This window comes from Peromyscus eremicus, chromosome 3 (assembly GCF_949786415.1).
Source record: "Peromyscus eremicus chromosome 3, PerEre_H2_v1, whole genome shotgun sequence".
Lineage (NCBI taxonomy): Eukaryota > Metazoa > Chordata > Mammalia > Rodentia > Cricetidae > Peromyscus > Peromyscus eremicus.
Genome location: NC_081418.1, coordinates 60,687,458 through 60,704,699, shown reverse-complemented (window position 1 = coordinate 60,704,699; position 17,242 = coordinate 60,687,458). Strand labels below are relative to the sequence as shown.

At 46.7% G+C, this 17,242-nt stretch overlaps 2 long non-coding RNA genes across 2 annotated transcripts in view; both read left to right on the top strand.

Annotated features, from left to right (window-relative positions):
- The window catches only part of LOC131906911 (uncharacterized), a 29,370-nt gene extending 24,700 nt beyond the window's left edge, over positions 1-4,670 (top strand). Inside the window, exon 3 of the long non-coding RNA XR_009378231.1 lies at positions 4,513-4,670. This is a non-coding gene — a long non-coding RNA (uncharacterized LOC131906911). The remainder of the gene's footprint in view (positions 1-4,512) is intronic.
- A 348-nt stretch (positions 4,671-5,018) lies between these two features.
- Positions 5,019-16,961, top strand: LOC131905832 (uncharacterized). The gene is made up of 3 exons (XR_009378047.1): positions 5,019-5,379; positions 15,700-15,805; positions 16,614-16,961. It is a non-coding gene; the product is annotated as an uncharacterized LOC131905832 (long non-coding RNA).
- Positions 16,962-17,242: the final 281 nt, after the last annotated feature.

Sequence of the window (17,242 nt, the reverse complement as noted above, 5' to 3'; positions counted from 1 at the left end):
GACATGAATGACTACAATTCCATTACTCAGATAGGAGGATTGCTGTGAGTTTGAGATCAGCCTGATCTACACCATGAGTAATATGCCATCTGGGGATACATAGAAAGACCCTGTTTCAAAAAGGTACACAAATAAATACTAAATAATACTAAAGATGCATCTGGTAACAAGAATAAACTTGGGAGCCAGTTCAACCCATAGAACTCACATGGTGGAAGGAATGGACAGACTCCTGTAGCTTATCCTCTGACCTCCACACACATACTGTGGCCCATGGACCAACACCACCTCCACCCCAATAAATAAATAAGAAAATATTTGTTTCATAATAAGAAACTTGGAAACTGGGCAGGGTCACTAAGTAATCGTAACACACAGCATGTCTGGGCCTCACTGTGCTGATGGGGGCCCATGCAGAAAGACCTCCCAAGGTAACACACTGGCCTAGGCTCAGACACTGAGAGTGAAAAGATGCATCCCAACCGCCACCCCCACCCCTCTTCTCTCTCTCCCTCCCACACTCTGGGTTCAGTCCAGGCTCAATGCCTAATACAGCACCAAACCCAGAGCGTGGGAAGGAAACAGAAGAGAAGCAGGGCATACGTGGCAGATCCCATCACCAGAAGACCAGCTACATAACGTGCAGTCTCGGGGCAAAGCCAACATCCGAGAAGGATCTCACAAAATCCAACAGTCTTGAGCCAAGTGTGGCCACATCATTAATGTAAGACATTGTTTGCACACAGAATTGCATGGCCCTAAAGACAGCTCTGGTTACAAGACCCTGGTCCTGCTAAGGCATTCATGTTTGCACTCATGAGAGGTGGGGGTGCAGGGGGAGGGAGAGGGGAGTGGGGTTAGGTGGATTTGCAACTCTGCAACGCAGTTCATTCAGAATAGTAAAAAATCTCCACAAGACAAAATAAAACAACAAACAAATGAACAGAAACAACTCTTCTTTCCTCTTTTATCAGTAGATAAGGTCTCATGTATCTCAGGCTAGCCTGAGAATGACCTTGGACCATTTAGATGAGGATGACCCTGAACGAGAACAACCTTGACCTTCTGATCCTCCAGCTTTGCTCTTCCAAGTGCTGGGGTTACAGGTGTGCACCCCAACAGCAGGTGTGCTGGGTTTACAGGTGTGCATGCCAACAGCAGATCTGTGGTGTGATGATGGACCCCAGGACCCCATGGGTGCCAAGCAAGCACTTTACCAACTGAATTACATCCACAGCACTCTCCCTGTCCACAACTCCATTTTGAATTGTTTAAATGCAAACTGGCACTTTAGATGTCGGTGTGGTCCTCAGAAGCATTTGGGGGACACACGTGACACTGTTAAAGCTTGGGGAAAGTGATATTTTCCTGAGGGGTGGCCCTTGCCCACTTGGCCTCTCACTCTTGCCCCCAGGTTGGTGAAGGGTGGTGAGCTCTGGCACTTGATTTTAATCCTGGTCATGAAAAGTCAAGCATTCATTGCTTGGGATCCTGGCATCTATTTGGTCATTAAACTTTTATAGCCATGGATTTATACAGCGGGTACATACATATCCCTAAGCATTGGAACCCAAACATTCACCCTTCTGGGCAGCATCTACCTGAGACACTAGGAGGCAGTGTTGGCCAACTGTCTGTTCCTAAGGCTCTGGGGAGGAGAGAAAGGGGCACTTATTGTCCATACATTAGCTTTAGGAAGGCCTTCAAAGAAAAATGCAAACATACTTCTAATTGCCATCATATTACCATCAAGTCCAGGGTCAAATTCTGGTCACAAAACAGACTGGAAGGGAGGCCAGTGTGTGGCTGAGGAAGAGCTTGAGAGCTTTAATTGATTGATCAATCGATCGATTGATTATTGATTGATTGGTTGGTTGGTTGGTTGGTTGGTTGATCCAGGTAAAGTCAAAGGGCAATACAGCCTGGGGACTGGCTTTGACCAGATGGTAGGCAAGCTTCTGTTTGAGTCCTTTGGCCTGGGGCTCAGCAGCTTTCCTTTGCTGGCAGAAAGAGAGAGGTGGAAATGAAGGAGGGCTCAAGAGCAGTTAGTGCTCTACAGGTCCATCCACCTGAGAACAGAGCCTGTCTCAGAAGCAGGTCTGGGCCACCAGCCACCATCCCTCCAGGTCTCACTTCCGGAGAGATCCAGGACTTACAGAGATACTCCTGAGTTCCTAAGATGAACAGAGAAGAGCTACATCAGCCCCTGTGGACTGCAGGATAAGAAGGAAGATCGTTTGTATTTGAGAAAGTAGCATGAATATCAGTCTATGCCACAGGATCTCCAGGTGGCGGAGGCAGAGACCCTCTCAGACACAAACAACCCGGCTGCCCTAAAAGGTGGTACCTGTGGCATTTCAGGCAGTTCCTGGGACTATGGGCCAATCTCCATATTTCTGTCTGGAAAGATGAGTTAGAGCTACCTGTAATCCCAGCACTTCAGAGGCTGAGACAGGAGGATGGCCTTGAGTTTGAGGCCAGCATAGGAGGGGATTATAGCTAAAATGACAAATCCAGTTCATTTGAAGATGTGGAGCTCAGGCCATTTGCATCAGAACTCCAACTCCCTCTCTGGGGGCTGTTTGTTGTTGGACAGCTTAGTTATCCCCTCTAAGTCTGTCTCACATCTCTAAAGTGGGGTTACTGTGTAGATGACACAGATCATCTATATATAACATTTGCCAAAACAACAGGCGTGTGGAAGATGCTCACCAAATACTAGTTGGCGGTAATAGTGGTTATTTTGATGATGCTTGTGACATTGTGAGGACATTGCAGTTCAAACAGCTCAAAAACTAACAAAGAGGCAACTCCAGAACCCACCCCAATGGCTGCAGTTCAGGTGTTTTGTTTGTTTGTTTGTTTGTTTGTTTGTTTGGTTGGTTGGTTGGTTGGTTTTGTTTAGTTTTTGAGTGCATAGGTCTATGTATACATATGTACATGTGAGTACAGTACCCACAGGAGCCAGAAGATGTCAGATCCCACAGAACAGGAGTTCCAGGAGGCTTGAGTGGCCTAGTGTAAGTGCTGCAAAACAAGCTCCAGACCTCTGCCAGGTTCTCTTAACCAGCGAGCCACCTTTCTGGGCTCCCACGTGCATTTTAATAAATTGGTTAACATTCTCTCATCCGGAGTTTCTCTGCTTTGATCCTCATGTCAAAGCACAAATTATTTAATGAATACAACCCTCAAAGCAGCTGCTTTTGCAGCACTCTAAGGAAGAAAGCTTAATTATCTGTGTAGTTCATTGACTTGCAGTTAATAGTTCGTATCGGGAGAGATTTCATGTGTTTATCTCTTTCCATACCGAGTTTCAAATCCAGGGACTTGCATAGGCCAGACAAACACTCTGCCCCTGAGGTACACCAGTCCTGGTTTACTTTGGTGTTTTTGTTTCTTTTTCTAACTTTATGGTAAAGTTTTACATGTATTTTTGTGTATGTATGTGTCTGTGTGGGTTTATGTACCTGTTTGTGCTCAGGGGCCAAAAGATGATGTTGGGTGTCCTCTGTCTGTCTCTTCTGCAGACTCTCTCTCTCTCTGAACCCGGGGTCTTCTCAGCTAAGCTGGAAGCTCGCAAGCCCCAGCCACCCTTCTGTCTCCACCCCCTCCCAGCTGAGGTTACAGCATTTGCAGGGACAGCTTGTTACACAGGCGCCACCACTGTTACACCCTCTTGTCCTGCTCACAGTCAATTGATTCCCTTTCTCTTCCCAGCTTCCCTACCCCACCCTTCTCTCCTCCTCCCGATTGCTTTGGTTTGGGGGCGGGGGTGGGGGGTGTCGTTGTTTTTGTTGTTTTTTGAGAAGCCTCACTATTTACCCTGTTCCAGAACTCCCAATCCTCCTGCCTCAGCCTCCAGAGTTCTGGGCTACAGTCTTGAGTCACCACACCTGGCTTTTTTGTGTATTTTAATGCACGATAAGATGAAATAAAAGGAATGCCCTGACATTACTGGCACGGTCTTACCAACCAGTGGATGAGTGCTTTGCAAGGAATTCCAGCTTTGGGTAAAGATGAGATCATGCCAGGGACACTCAGTTTCCTTGAACTTGGAGATGCTGCTATGTGTAGCTTGTTCCTTAGAGGTAGGCAAGTAGGGAAGTGAGGTAGGCTTGCTCTGGCCTGTTCCCTTTGGTCAGATGCACCGGAGCCCACAATAGGCCATTGTTAGGAGAGGCCTGGAGAGCCTTTGCTTTTTATCTGTCTTTGGCCTTTGCTTTTTCCGTATGCCCTTCTACTTGTGTTTTTAAATCTCTTCTAGTTCCAGGTCAGAACAGTGGAGACACTTAGCTTTTTAAAAACATTTCTTATTAATTCTTGGAGAATTCATTCAGCATAGTTTGATCGCATTCACTTCCCACCCTTCTCCCAGGGAGTTATTTTCAGCAAGCATTATCCCTGCCCTGAAGGAGTTGTCAGCTAAGGAAGGATGAACCCTGGAGAGATAACCCCTAGGCTTGGTTTCCTCAGCAGGGAGGTATGTGATCTTGCTCCCCTCTCTGCCCACAGTCTGGATTGCTCAGCCCTGGCACTCCTCTGGACGGGTCACCTCTAAAACACACCTGGTTCTGGACAGGAAGGGAAGGGAAGCAGAACGCCCCGGTTACAGCACCTCATCAAACGCTTCTAGCTGCTGCTGCCCTGCCCAGGTGGGCCGGCCTCTCCTGGGTGCCATAACCTGCTAAGCTCCCAGGTTCTTTGAGCCTTCCTAGTGGTATCCACTCTGGCTGGCTCACCCCGGCCCAGGCACACAGCAGTGTTCAGTCTGGATCCCTGACTCGGCTCTCATACATGTGAGTGCAGGTTCACCTGTGTGGGAGCACACCGGTGTGTGCCTGTGGGGGCTGGAGGACAACCTCAGTGCCATCCTCAAGAATGCTGTCCACCTCCCCTTGAGACAGTCTCCCATTGCCCTGGAGCTCACCAATCAGGTCAGATTGGCTGGCCAGCAGACCCCAAGAATCCTGTCACTGCTTCTCCAGCTCTGGGATTGGAGGTGCAGGCCCCCATGCCTTACCGGTTTGGTTTTTGTTTTTGTTTTGGCATGTTCTAGAGACCACACTCAGGTCTTGATACTCAAAAGGTAAGTGTTTCACTAACTGAGTCATCCCACCAATCCCTCCAGGCCTTCCTAAGGTCACCTGCCTGGCTTGTACTTTCAGCCTGGTCCTGCCTGCACTCCTGCTGTGACGTGAGGTCCTTACAACCCCAGGACCTGGAAGAAGTGAAAAGAAAGTTCCATCCCACTTGATGAAGTGCCTGACTTGATTCTTTGCATAAAGAGAAACCGCCTCAGGGACCGACCAACAGATAAAACAACAGTAAATGGTGAAAATGAGATTGCCCTTCCACCAGAGGGTGGCTCGGCCTAATTTGGTGAGTGTTTCTTTCATCCCCATTGTTCAGGGTTAACTATGCAGTTTATGGATCACCCATCTTTTCCCTTTATCCTCACTGGCCATCTGCCTTGCTGCTCAGTCATTTAGAAAGTATTTCAGTAACATCTTTGCCAACAAATAAAAAATAAACAGAAAGGCATTACTCTTTCTAAAAGCCTACATCTTGTTTACTATGCTTATCTTATAATATCTTATAAAATTTTAAGAGGGCCTGAGTTACATGTCTTCTGAAAGTGACAGTACCACCCTGAAACTAAAAAGAAACGCTCAGAAAAACAGCAAAATGTAAGACAATTTTCTTTGAAGGAAATTATAACACAGTAAAAAATTACAGGGTTAGGCTGGGAAGATGGCTCCCGTGGGAAAGTGCCTGCCACACAAGCATGAGGATCTGACTTAGACCCCCACGAACCCACAAAAAAAGGACTGAGCATGGTAATTCCAATGCTGGAGAAAGAGGTAGATATGCCATCCCTGGAGCACACTGGCCAGCTAGCCTACCTAGTCTAATCATGGAGTTCCAGGCCAATTGAGAGTACCTGTTTAAAAAAAAAAACAAGGTGGGAATATTATTGTTGGGAATATTATTTTAAGGTGTGTTACTTTTGTTTAGTTGCATTTGTTTAAATCTGTGAAGCTGTGATACTTTGCCTGTGAAACAATACCTGATGGTCTAATAAAGAGCTGAACAGCCAATGGTGAGGCAGGAGAAAAAACAGGCGAAGCTGGCAGGCAGAGAGGATATATAGAAGGAGACATCTGGGAGGGGAAGCAGGAGGAACAAGAGAAGGAGGAGCCGGGCAGTGGTGGCGCATGCCTTTAATCCCAGCACTTGGGAGGCAGAGCCAGGTGGATCTCTGTGAGTTCGAGGCCAGCTTGGGCTACCAAGTGAGTTCCAGGAAAAAAAAAAAAAAAAAAAAGAGGAGGACTCCAGGGGCCAGCCACCCAGCTACACAGCAAGCCACGGAGCATGAGTAAGATTTACAGAAGTAAGAGAACCGGAAAAGCCCAGAGGCAAAAAGTAGACAGGATAATTTAAAGTTAAGGAAAGCTGGCAAGAAACAAGCCAAGCTAAGGCCTGGCATTTATAAGTAAGAATAAGCCTCCGTGGTAGTGGGAGCTGGGTGGTGCCCCCTCCCCCCGAGAGAGTAAAAACAACAACAGACAGTGACCAAGGAAGACACTGGAGGTTGACCTCTGGCCTGTACAAGCATGCACACACAGAATTGCCACATTGAAGTCCAGAGTACAAACCATAAAAGTGGGTCACTGTTTTCCCAGGGTGTCTCCTAATTCCTACTGAGGTACCTACCACAAAGGTTGGAAAGCTGAGTAGATGTCCGACATCCCTGTGAGTGGACCTACAATGAGAAGAACCCTAAAAAGTCCAAACCTTTATCCATCCATTCAAACAATATTTAATTGATTTATTATTATGCATGTGTGCATGATGGGGGGGGGATGCACATGCCACTGCTCACTTGTGGAGGTCAGAGGACAACTTTATGGTGTCTATTCTCTCCTTCCACCTTTATGTAGGTTCCAGGGATCGAACTCAGGTTGCCAGATTTGCCCAACAACCGCTTGTACCTGCTGAGCCTTCAACCTCCCAGGCCTTCAACCAGCTTTTTATTGCACATCCATTACATGCCAGACACTGTTAGGCAGGGGATTCAGAAAAAAAAAGGGGGGGTGCTTGCCTCACAACACTCAGTGATAGTGCTCAGTCTCAGTCAGCTGTGCACTGATTGTCTGACATGCCTGCATTGCTAAAGAGATTCCCTAGAGAGCCCCCCACCCACCCACCCCCACCCCACCCCCACCCCACCCCCACCCCACCCCCACCCCACTCCCACCCCAGGGCGGTGGAAATGGAAGGCACCATCCAAACAAAGGCCCTTGGAAGACATCTCCAATGACATGCTGTTTTCTTCCTAGCCGTAGAGGACTGGAAATTTGCTGATGTAATATGAGAGAAGGAAACCATCGCCCTGTGGGATAGCCAGGGAGGCTATAAGCAATGGCCTTGCCCATTCATTTGGCATGGTGGTAATGAAAACAAAGCCAGATTATTTGCTGAAACCACACAAATGGCCTCCATCCCAGTTGCTAATATAGACTTTGATCCCCTCTGAAACTTCATAAGCTGGGCCTCTACCATCTGCGTTACTCCCAGCACTACTGGCTTCCAGGCTCTCCCCAGAACAGCCCTTTGGCCCTGCTAACAGCCCTTAGCCACGTTTCTAGTCCGCAGTTCCAAAGTCTTCCACTTTCCTCTAAAAGTCAACGCGGTCAGGTTCTTCACAGCAGCAGCCCACTCTCTGCTCCCAACTCTGTATATAGTCACTTGTCTGTTGCTGTGATAAAGCCCTATGACCAAAAGCAACTTACGCAATAAAGAATTTAGTTCGCCTTACAGTCCAGAGGGATAAGGGTCCATCACAGCAGGAAGCATGCCAGCAAGTTCCAGGCATGGGGGAAGGGGCGGGGAGCTGAGAGATCACATCTCACACAGAGTGAGTGAACTGGAAGTAGGGTAAGCTTAGAAACTCTCACGTGCACCTCCAGTGATGCACCTTCCTCCTGCAAGGCCAACCCTCCTAACCATCCCAACCCCCAAACGACAATGCCAGCTGGGGACCAAGTGTTCAAATACGTGAGCCGATGGGGGACATTTCTTACTCAAACCACCACTGACTTAGCCATGGTCTCAGACCTTCAGAACACCAGATCCTAGATCATTTATAAAGGAAAGAAGTCCATTTAGTCCTGGTTCTAGGTGCTGGACTCCCAAGACAGGACAGCCATGTTGGCAAGGCTGTGCACTGCATCATGGGTAGTGGAAAAGCAGAAGGTCAGGCAGACGTTCTTAAACATGACAAAGCTCAGGGAGTGCCCTTACTTTACAACCCACCTTCTCAGCCCAGCAGGGAGGCATCGGTCCGGTCCCTCTGAACAAGCCAGCCACCTCCCAACAACTCCATGGTGGCAATCAACTTTCAGCCTGAGTTCCAAGGAAACCAACCCTGTTCAGATCAGAGCAGATGAAAGCTGATCCTGGTACATACACCTGTCATCCAGCGCTCTGGAGGCAGAGACAGAAGCACCCGTTTAAGACCGTATTTGACTACCTAGGGAGTCCCAAGTCAGCCTCCACTATGTAAAACCCGCATCAAACAGCCCCTAAGGCTGTAGCTTAGGGGCCAAAGCCACACAGAGGCCATAAGTTTATCCACTTTTTTGCCAGAAAAGCATAACTTTCCTTCTGTCGCTTTTTCTAAGTATGTTTTCCTTAACACTCTGTGCTTTCCCCCCAACATCCCGGGCTCCCTTACTTTCTCTCAAAAGCTCCTCTCCCTGTCATGGAGCTGCTTGTCCACCATGTGTCTGACCTCCCTTGCCAATTTAAATGGCATGGCTTTTTCCTTCCTCTCCTGCATCGTCTTCTTCAGGGTAGCAGCTGAGGTTTTACTGTTTGCCTGCTTGGTGGTTTTTCTTTTAAATGCTAATAAAATTGCCCTTCTGCTTCTGACAACACCAATAAAAACACAGTGAGTACATTAGCTACTTTTTCTGTTGCTGTAGTGGAACAACATGACCAAAAGCAACTTAATTTATTTTGGCTTATGGTTCCGGAGTGGGAATCCATAATGGCGGAAGAGGCAGGGCAGCAGATGGCTGGAGTGGGAAGCAGAGAGATCACACCTTCAGCTGCAAACACCAAGCAGGGGGGTGGTGGGGAGAGAAGTGAAGGGGAGGGAAAGCCACAAGCCCTCAAACCTGCCCCGCCCACAGTGACCCACTTCCTCTAGCAGGGACATCTCACCAAACAGTACCACCAACCAGGGCCCAGGTATTCAAACCGCGAGTCCATGGGGGGACATCGCTCATTCAAGCCACCACAGCAAGTATTTCCAAGCAGTGAGTAAGACCGCCGAGAGAATCCCTGAGTACAGCATGGAACTTTCTAGTTAATATTCTTCGAGACTCGGGATGCCACAGGAGATGCTCTCAAATTGTGGAAGGCTTCCGAGCCTCAGACTGAAGGTTTAAATGCATACGAGGACAACGGTGCATCCCTGAGCCTGGCGGATTGAGTGACTGCTTAATAATAAATGCTGGCTATCTGATGACAAGGCTAGAAGTCAAGTTTTTGGAAGTTAAGCGCACCCGCCAAGAGGGACTTTTGTAAAGACCCTGGCCTGGACCGAGGGACTCTAATCATCTCTTCTAAGCAACAGAGAAGAATAAAAACAGCACCAGGAAAGGATGTTAGGCCTCCACAGATACGGTATGACCCACGTTTCTCTAAGGTCCTGGCTTCTGAAACTTTCCAAAGACTGCATCTTCTTTTCTAGGCACGAGGCCACTTTGCCCACTTCATCCCCGAATCTGTGGTTTATGGCCCATCCACACACAGGGACAGAGTAGTAACTTCACAGTGCTGAGAAGCCCTGTGTGGGTCCGTCGGCCCTTTGCAGTCTGATTCGGTGCAGAGGTGGAGATCACAACAAATACAGTTGCTATGGCATCCCTACAAATTACAGAGCAGTTTCAGAGAAGGGGACATGACTCAAGGTGTGGTAGTCACTGTGAGGGAGGACAGTGATGGAACAGACGTGGACCAGGATGCTGTGTGTGTACCTCAGAGGGCTTCCCGCCTTCCCTAAGCATAATGCACCCACAGTGCCTGGCTCTGAATACATTGACGTGTCAATTGTTCCTTAGACCCGTGGCTCCCCACATATGCTCCAAGTTACTGAAAGAAAGAAGTTTGTAATCCTGTTCATATCTCCAGGTGGCCAACAAGGTCCTACATGTGATAGGCTAAATATTAGTTGTTACTTGTCTCCTTGGAGTGACAAAAGAAATTTGGTGTTTAAGTTAGATTTACTATTGCTGTGATGAAGCATCATGACCAAAAGCAACTTGGGGAGGAAAGGGTTTATTTGACTTACATATCCCAAGTCACAGTCCATTGAGGGAAATCAGAGCAGGAACTCAAACCTGGTGGGAACCTGGAGACAGGCGCTGATGCAGAGGCCATGCTGCTTATTGGCTTGTTTCTCATGGCTTGCTTAGCCTGCTTTCTTATAGTACCCGGGACCACCAGCCTAGGGACAGTACCACCCACCATGGGCTGGGTCCTCCCCCATCAATTACTGATTAAGAAAATGCCCTTCAGCAAGATCTTATGGAGGCATTTTCTCAATTCCCTCCTTTTAAGTGACTCTATCTGTGTCGAGTTGACATAAAACCAGCCAGCACACTTAGGAAGGGAGTTTATTCTGGCTCCAGTTCCAGGGTGCAGTCCATCATAGCAGAAAAGGCATGATGATGGCAGGATCTTGAGGCATCTGTTCACACTGCGTCGTCAGGAAACAGAAAGACGTGCAACTGGAGGTCAGTTTGCATTCTCCTCTCCGTTCGGTTCAGGCTCCCAGCCTATGGAGTGGTACTGCCCACAGTTAAAGTGGGTCTTCCCACTCTAGTTAAGCTAATGTAAATAAGCCCTCACAGGGGTGCCCAGAAGGTTGTCTTCTAGATGATTCTAGAGCCTGTCAAGTTGACATCGATGGTAAGCACCCATGCACTTATCGAATTGGCACATGCAGACCCCTGGCAAGAGCCAGTCTCCCTCCCCTTGGTATAACCAGAAAATAAAACTTCGCTTCAGGTGTAACATGGTCTCTTCCCCCCAAAGCTGGTGCCAGCACGATGGCAAAGGGAGCCTGCTGTTTAGTTCAGTTTCTTGCAACTTCCTTGCTACTTAGTACATAGCACATCCTGAGTCCAACCTGGGGTTCACAGCGTGAGGGAACTCATCTGGATACTCACCTACTCACCGTGACACCTTCTCTGCACAAGCTAGTATAACTAGAGGCTTGATCTGTAGGGCTTGTGAGATGCTGAGGGTGGGGCACTTGACTACCTGTGAAGACTGGCCAAAAAGATATCTCCAGCCACTGTGGACTGAGAAGGGAGCCCCAAGATAGGAGACGTGTGCTCTCATAGGCTTTATAAGAAATGTGTAGCCCTAGAAGTTGGTTGACAGACCATGACACAGTGTAGCTGAGATGTTTACCCCTATATCTGTGTGTTGGTTTGAATAAGAATGGCCTGAATAGGCTCATATATTTGAATGCTCAGTCATGAGGGAGTGGCACTATTTGAAAGGATTAAAAGGATTAGAAGGTGTGACCTTGGAGGAAGTGTGCCACTGGAGGTGGGCTTTGAGGTTTCAGAAGCCCGTGCCAGGTCCAGAGTCCCTATTTCTTCCTGCTGCCTGCAATCTGGATGTAAAACTCTCAGTTACTTCTCCAGCACCATGTCTGCCTGTGTGCCAACATGTTCCCTGACAGGATGAAAATGGACTAAACTCTGAAACTGTAAGCAGGCCCCAATTAAATGCTTTCTTTTATAAGAGTTGCTGTGGTTATGATGTCTCTTCCCAACAGTGGAACAGTGACTAACACAATCTGCACACTTGGCCACAGAGGGTTCAGTGTGGCCTCTTGTGAAGGATACCTAGGCCCAGTCAAGCTTGCACCCTCAGCAGGGCTCCAGTAGAGAGGCCAAGGTACAATTCCTCAGTAAGGAAGCTGGGCACAGATCTAGCATGGACTCACTGTTATTTATTATGCGACACAATGTTTTTCATTAAGCGGTGCTGTTTACTGTGAGAGAAAAGCCACAAAGCACAACAAAACCCACTATAAGAGCTTATAAGTGTTGGTTTTAATACTAAGTGACGCTGTTACTGTGCAAGAAAGGTCACGAGGCACAACAAAACCCAGTATCAGAGCTTTATTAGGAGGAGGAGGGGGGACAGAAAAGAGTGACCAGGACTGTGAAAGACACGTGCAGGGAGAGAGAGAGAGAAGGGGGAGGAGGAGAAAGCAGAAGAGAGGGGAGGAGTCTGTGACCAGCTTTTTAAGGATTTCTCTGCACATGCGCATGTGGGCTTACAGAGCTACACCATACATGTGCAGATTGTGTAATCACACAGCACACTGATGATGTAAGACGTAAGACCCCTTGCTTAGCTACTGAACTGCACATGCGCAGTCATACAGCTGGAGGAGCAGCAGAATCCTAACAAGGAGGACAGAAGGGATGTGCTTAGGCCTATTGAAAGATTGTGCAGGAAGAGAGAGGAGGGAATATGTGGGACCCGCTTTTATGGATTCCCCTGCACATGTGCATATGAGTTTATGTCGCACACATGCATAGATTATATGATCACGCTGCATGCAAATAATGTGATCATGCAGCTCACGGTTTACATAGTAGGACGTAAGTCCCTGAAATGACTAAGCATCTTGCCAGCACAAGTGAGGTCATGGAAGAGTGGCTAGGAATTGTGTCATTCATACTGGAAAACCTGTGTGCTAAAACCCTGAGCATACCAGAGGTACCTGTGGAGTGTGCTATGCAAGAAGCTGTATTGCTCTTGGGGAGAGGAGCTGCCTGTAAAGGAGGCTGCATCATCTTGTGGGTAACTAGAAACAAAGACACCTCTGGCTTATGCTGTTCTTAGGTTTGTTCCGGTTCTGCCCTGAGTAGGGGCTGAATAAAACTAACCTTCTGAATGAAACGTTTCACTTATTCTTTCATAAATGCAGTCAGGCGTGGACTAACAGTGGGCTATGCTCTGAGGTATCATTAGGTACTTTTGTTGTTACTGTAGCAGAGTACTCACACAAACCTTGACGTGTGGTTTTCCCCCATGTCTAGGCCACACAGTATGTGCTGTGTGTGCAGTTCATCATTGAAGAATCATTATGCAGTGTGTGCCTTTATGTAGAAATCTGAATGTTACAAAGTAAAGTCTTCGGAAGACATGTGCTGTCAACTGAAAATCTCAATGCCAGGTTGTGGGGTACCTCTCTATGAGCTATTGGTTGAAGAGGGACCAGATGCACCCAAAACAACATAGGCTATTGGTGTTGCTTGTGGTTGTCCACCAGAACTACATGCTATTGATGAACTACAGAGCTTATTGATGAAAATGTAACACACTTTGGTTGTAAGATACAAACAAACCAAGCTGGACCTGCCCTGAAAACTTCCTCCCAGCTGGCCAGCTTTCATAATGTTGGAAGGAGCTATGGAGGCCACTGGGGGAAGGGGTAGTCATCAATGCTACTATCCAGTAGTAAACAGTGAATGCTAATCCTAACCAACTGCCAGGCAAGATGTACCTATAAGGGGACAGAGTGGCATGGAGGTTATGGGGACAACCAACTGATCTCTGATTGGATTTGAGGCCTGCTCTAATGGTCTCTAGGAATATCAGTGGGGATTATCTAGATTATGGTAAGTGAAGTGTGAAGACCCACCATGAATTTGGGTGCCACCATTCCACGGGCTGGGGTCCTGAACTGACTAAAAGGCACTGTGCACCAAGCACCAGTCTGGAACCATAAATCTGAATAAACACTCCCCTCCTTAAGTTTCTTTTGTGGGGTATTTTCTCACAGCAACAAGTAACTGATAAGATGAGGTATCTAAAACCCTCAAGGAATCAGAGCAGAATAGTGGCTGTCAAGGGCTGGACGTAAGTGAAATAGGACGTTATTAATTAATAGGTATGAAGTCTCAATTATGCCAGGTAAATTCCAAAGAGTGGCTGTGTAATGTCTCAATAGCTAATGTTAAATAGTATATTAATTTTATATTTCATTATGTTTACATTATATATTATATTATCATGTTAAATAATTTTATCCCAATTTGATTTTACTGTTTTAATTTAATTTTATTTATTTTGGGGGGAGGGGTATAGGGTCTCATGTCACCCAAGCTAGCTTTGAACTCATTGGATAGCCCTGACATTGATGTTCTTGCTCCCACCTTCAAAATACTGGGATTACAGGCGGCACATCTCCACACCCAGATCACAGTAACATTTCTGTGTGTATGATTTATCTTGTCTGTGTGTAGGTGTGGCACACGCACACGTGCACAGGTTTGTGTGTGAGAGTTTGGCCGCCTGTGCTTCTGTGCACGTGTGGAGGAGGTCAGGCAGTGAACAGCCTCTGGTGTTGCTCTTCACCGTCCACACTGTTCTGAGACAGGCTCTCTCTTGTTATTCACTGCTGTGTGCACAGTGGCCACTGGGGGTTCTTCTGTCTCAGGCTCCCATCTCTCCATAGAACTACAGATGGGCACTACAGCCCCTGGCTTTATGTGGGTCCTGGGGATTTGAACTCGGGTGCCCCACAACAAAAATTTAAATATTTAAATTATATATTTTTTTCTTCAACTTACGAATTTCTAAAGTTTCTGTTCCTAGTTGGACTCTGTTGAGATTGGGAAGAGTCTGCCCTCCAAGAGACTATGGTGAGAGACGCATTTACAGGATGTTTAGAAAACACGAGGCAGACCGACTCTTTAGCAGCGGTGAAGCTGACAGCTGTCGTTGCTCTCATGGAGTTTCACGTCTCATAACCCTAATGCGGGCCTGTCACTCTCACTGTCTCCGTGTGCAGCTGACAGCCTTTGGATGAACATCCTGAGCTGATGCCTGAGGACATTTAAAAATAGTAGAGTGCTGAGCAGAAGCTAAATATATTGCCAGGATCCCTGTGTCGATCAATTATTTATCCATCACAAATGTTAAGACCAAACAAGGGGAGAAGTTCTCTATTTCCACTTGACAAGAGGTCGGGGAAGACTAGCAGGGATGCCAAACTTTCAAGTCCAAAGTGAGTCACATGGACAAAAACAAGCTTCCTGACTCCGTCATGAGGTGTCTAAACAAGGCGGAGTAGTCCACGAGTGGCTAAAAATATATCATTATAAGGATTTTATAATTTATATGGAATGCTTGAGTCATTTAACAGGAGCATCATCAGGATTCGTCAATACATACATAAACGTGCTGCGGTCTCTGTCACACGTGTGCCCAACTTCTGTCTAATACAGAGGGTGAAAATCACACTAAGTTACCACTATAAATAGCATCCTTTTATCCTTAAGCTTCTTATATTCATATGCATACTTTTGGAGGAGTTGTTTTTGTCTCATTGGGTGTGTGTGTGTTTTTTTTTTCCAGAGCTGAGGACCGAACCCAGGGTCTTGTGCTTACTAGGCAAGTGCTCTACCACTGAGCTAAATCCCTAACCCCACATTGGGTGTTTTTAAAGCTTTTTTTAAAAAAATAAATAAGTAAATAAATGAAGCTGGAGTTACAGGCGGTTGTGAGCTGCCCATGTGGGTGCTGGGAGCTGAACTTAGTACTGCAAAAGCTTATTCAGTGTTAAGCACTGAGTCAACTTTCATTTTTTTTCAGACAGTCTTTCACATTGTTCAGGCTGGCCACAAAATCACTATGTATCCAGGGATAACCTTGAACTACTGATCCTTTTGTCAGGACCCCTCAAGGACTGGGATTACAGGTGAGTGTCACCACATCCAGATTCTTAGCTTTTATTTTTGGCATTTCAAGACAGGGTATTGTGCAGCGCAGGCTGGCCTACAACTTGCTATGTAGCTGTGGATAACCTAATTCCTCCTTCGTCTGCATCCCTAGCCCTGGAATTACAGTACTGCTTATGTGATTACATTCTAATAGATTTTATGTTTCATATGAGTATGATGTATGTGTGTGCATAATGTTAGCATATGTGTGAGCACACACAGGGGAGTGAGTGCACATGTAGGCCAAAGGTTGATGTCGAGAACAATCCTCAAGTGTTCTTCTACGTTATTCCTTGAGTTAGGATCTCAATCAAACTCAGAACCTTCTGATAGACTTTAAAAAACAGCCGGATGGCAGTGGCACATGCCTTTAATCCCAGTACTCCAGAGGCAGAGCCAGGCAGATCTCTGTGAGTTCGAGGCCAGCCTGGTCTACAGAGCGAGATCCAGGATAGGCACCAAAACTACACCGAGAAACCCTGTCTCCAAAAAAAAAAAAAAAAAAAAAAAAAAAACCCAAAAAAATTACAAAGTAAAACTTAGAAAACACACAAAGCATCCCCATATATCAGGCACCTCGTTTCATATATTAACATCTTTGTATTTATGGCATTTAATGCACAAATATTAATACTTGTTCTTTGAGACAAAGTCTTACTATGCAGCCCAAGCAGACCAGGCTCCTGCCTCAGGCCCCCGTGTGCCCTGCCACACCTACCTCACCAGTGTTATCAAAGTCAGTTCTTTATTCTGATCCCCTTGCTTTTCTCCTAATGTCTATTGCAGGTTCCTGTCCAGGAAATCATGTCGAGTTGAGTTGCTGTCTCCTCAGTTTTCTCTTGCCTGTGATGCATGCAAGACTTTCCTCATATTTTTGTTTTTGTTTGCTTGTTTTGAGATGGATTTTGTTCAGGCTGGACTGGTACTTGCAATGCAGCTTCAAGTGAAATCCTTGGTGAGGTCCCTGTGTCAGCCTCCAGAATGTTGGGGTGATAGGAGTACAATCCAGATTTCCCTTTACAGAGAATTTTCATAACATTGTCAGGTGTTTTATAGGATGGCCCTTCCTTGTAATTTGTCTGAAGTTTTTTCTCATGATTACATTGGGGTCCTAGGTTTGGAGCAGGAGCCCACAGAAGTGGGCTATCGAGGATCCACACATCAGCATGGTTTACTGCCGTGACACCTGGTGATGAGCACATACTGCTTTTCAGGTGTGGTGGTTTAAGTGAAACGTGTCCCCCACGGGCTCATGTATTTAAACACTTCATCCCAAGTTGACGGCTCTGTCTGAGGACATTCCAGAGCCTTTGGGAGATGCAACATTTTGCTGGAGGAAGTATATCAATAAAACAGGCTTTGAGGGTTTATAGCCTTGTTCCACTTCCTGTGCCCTCTGCTTCCTGTGTGTGGAT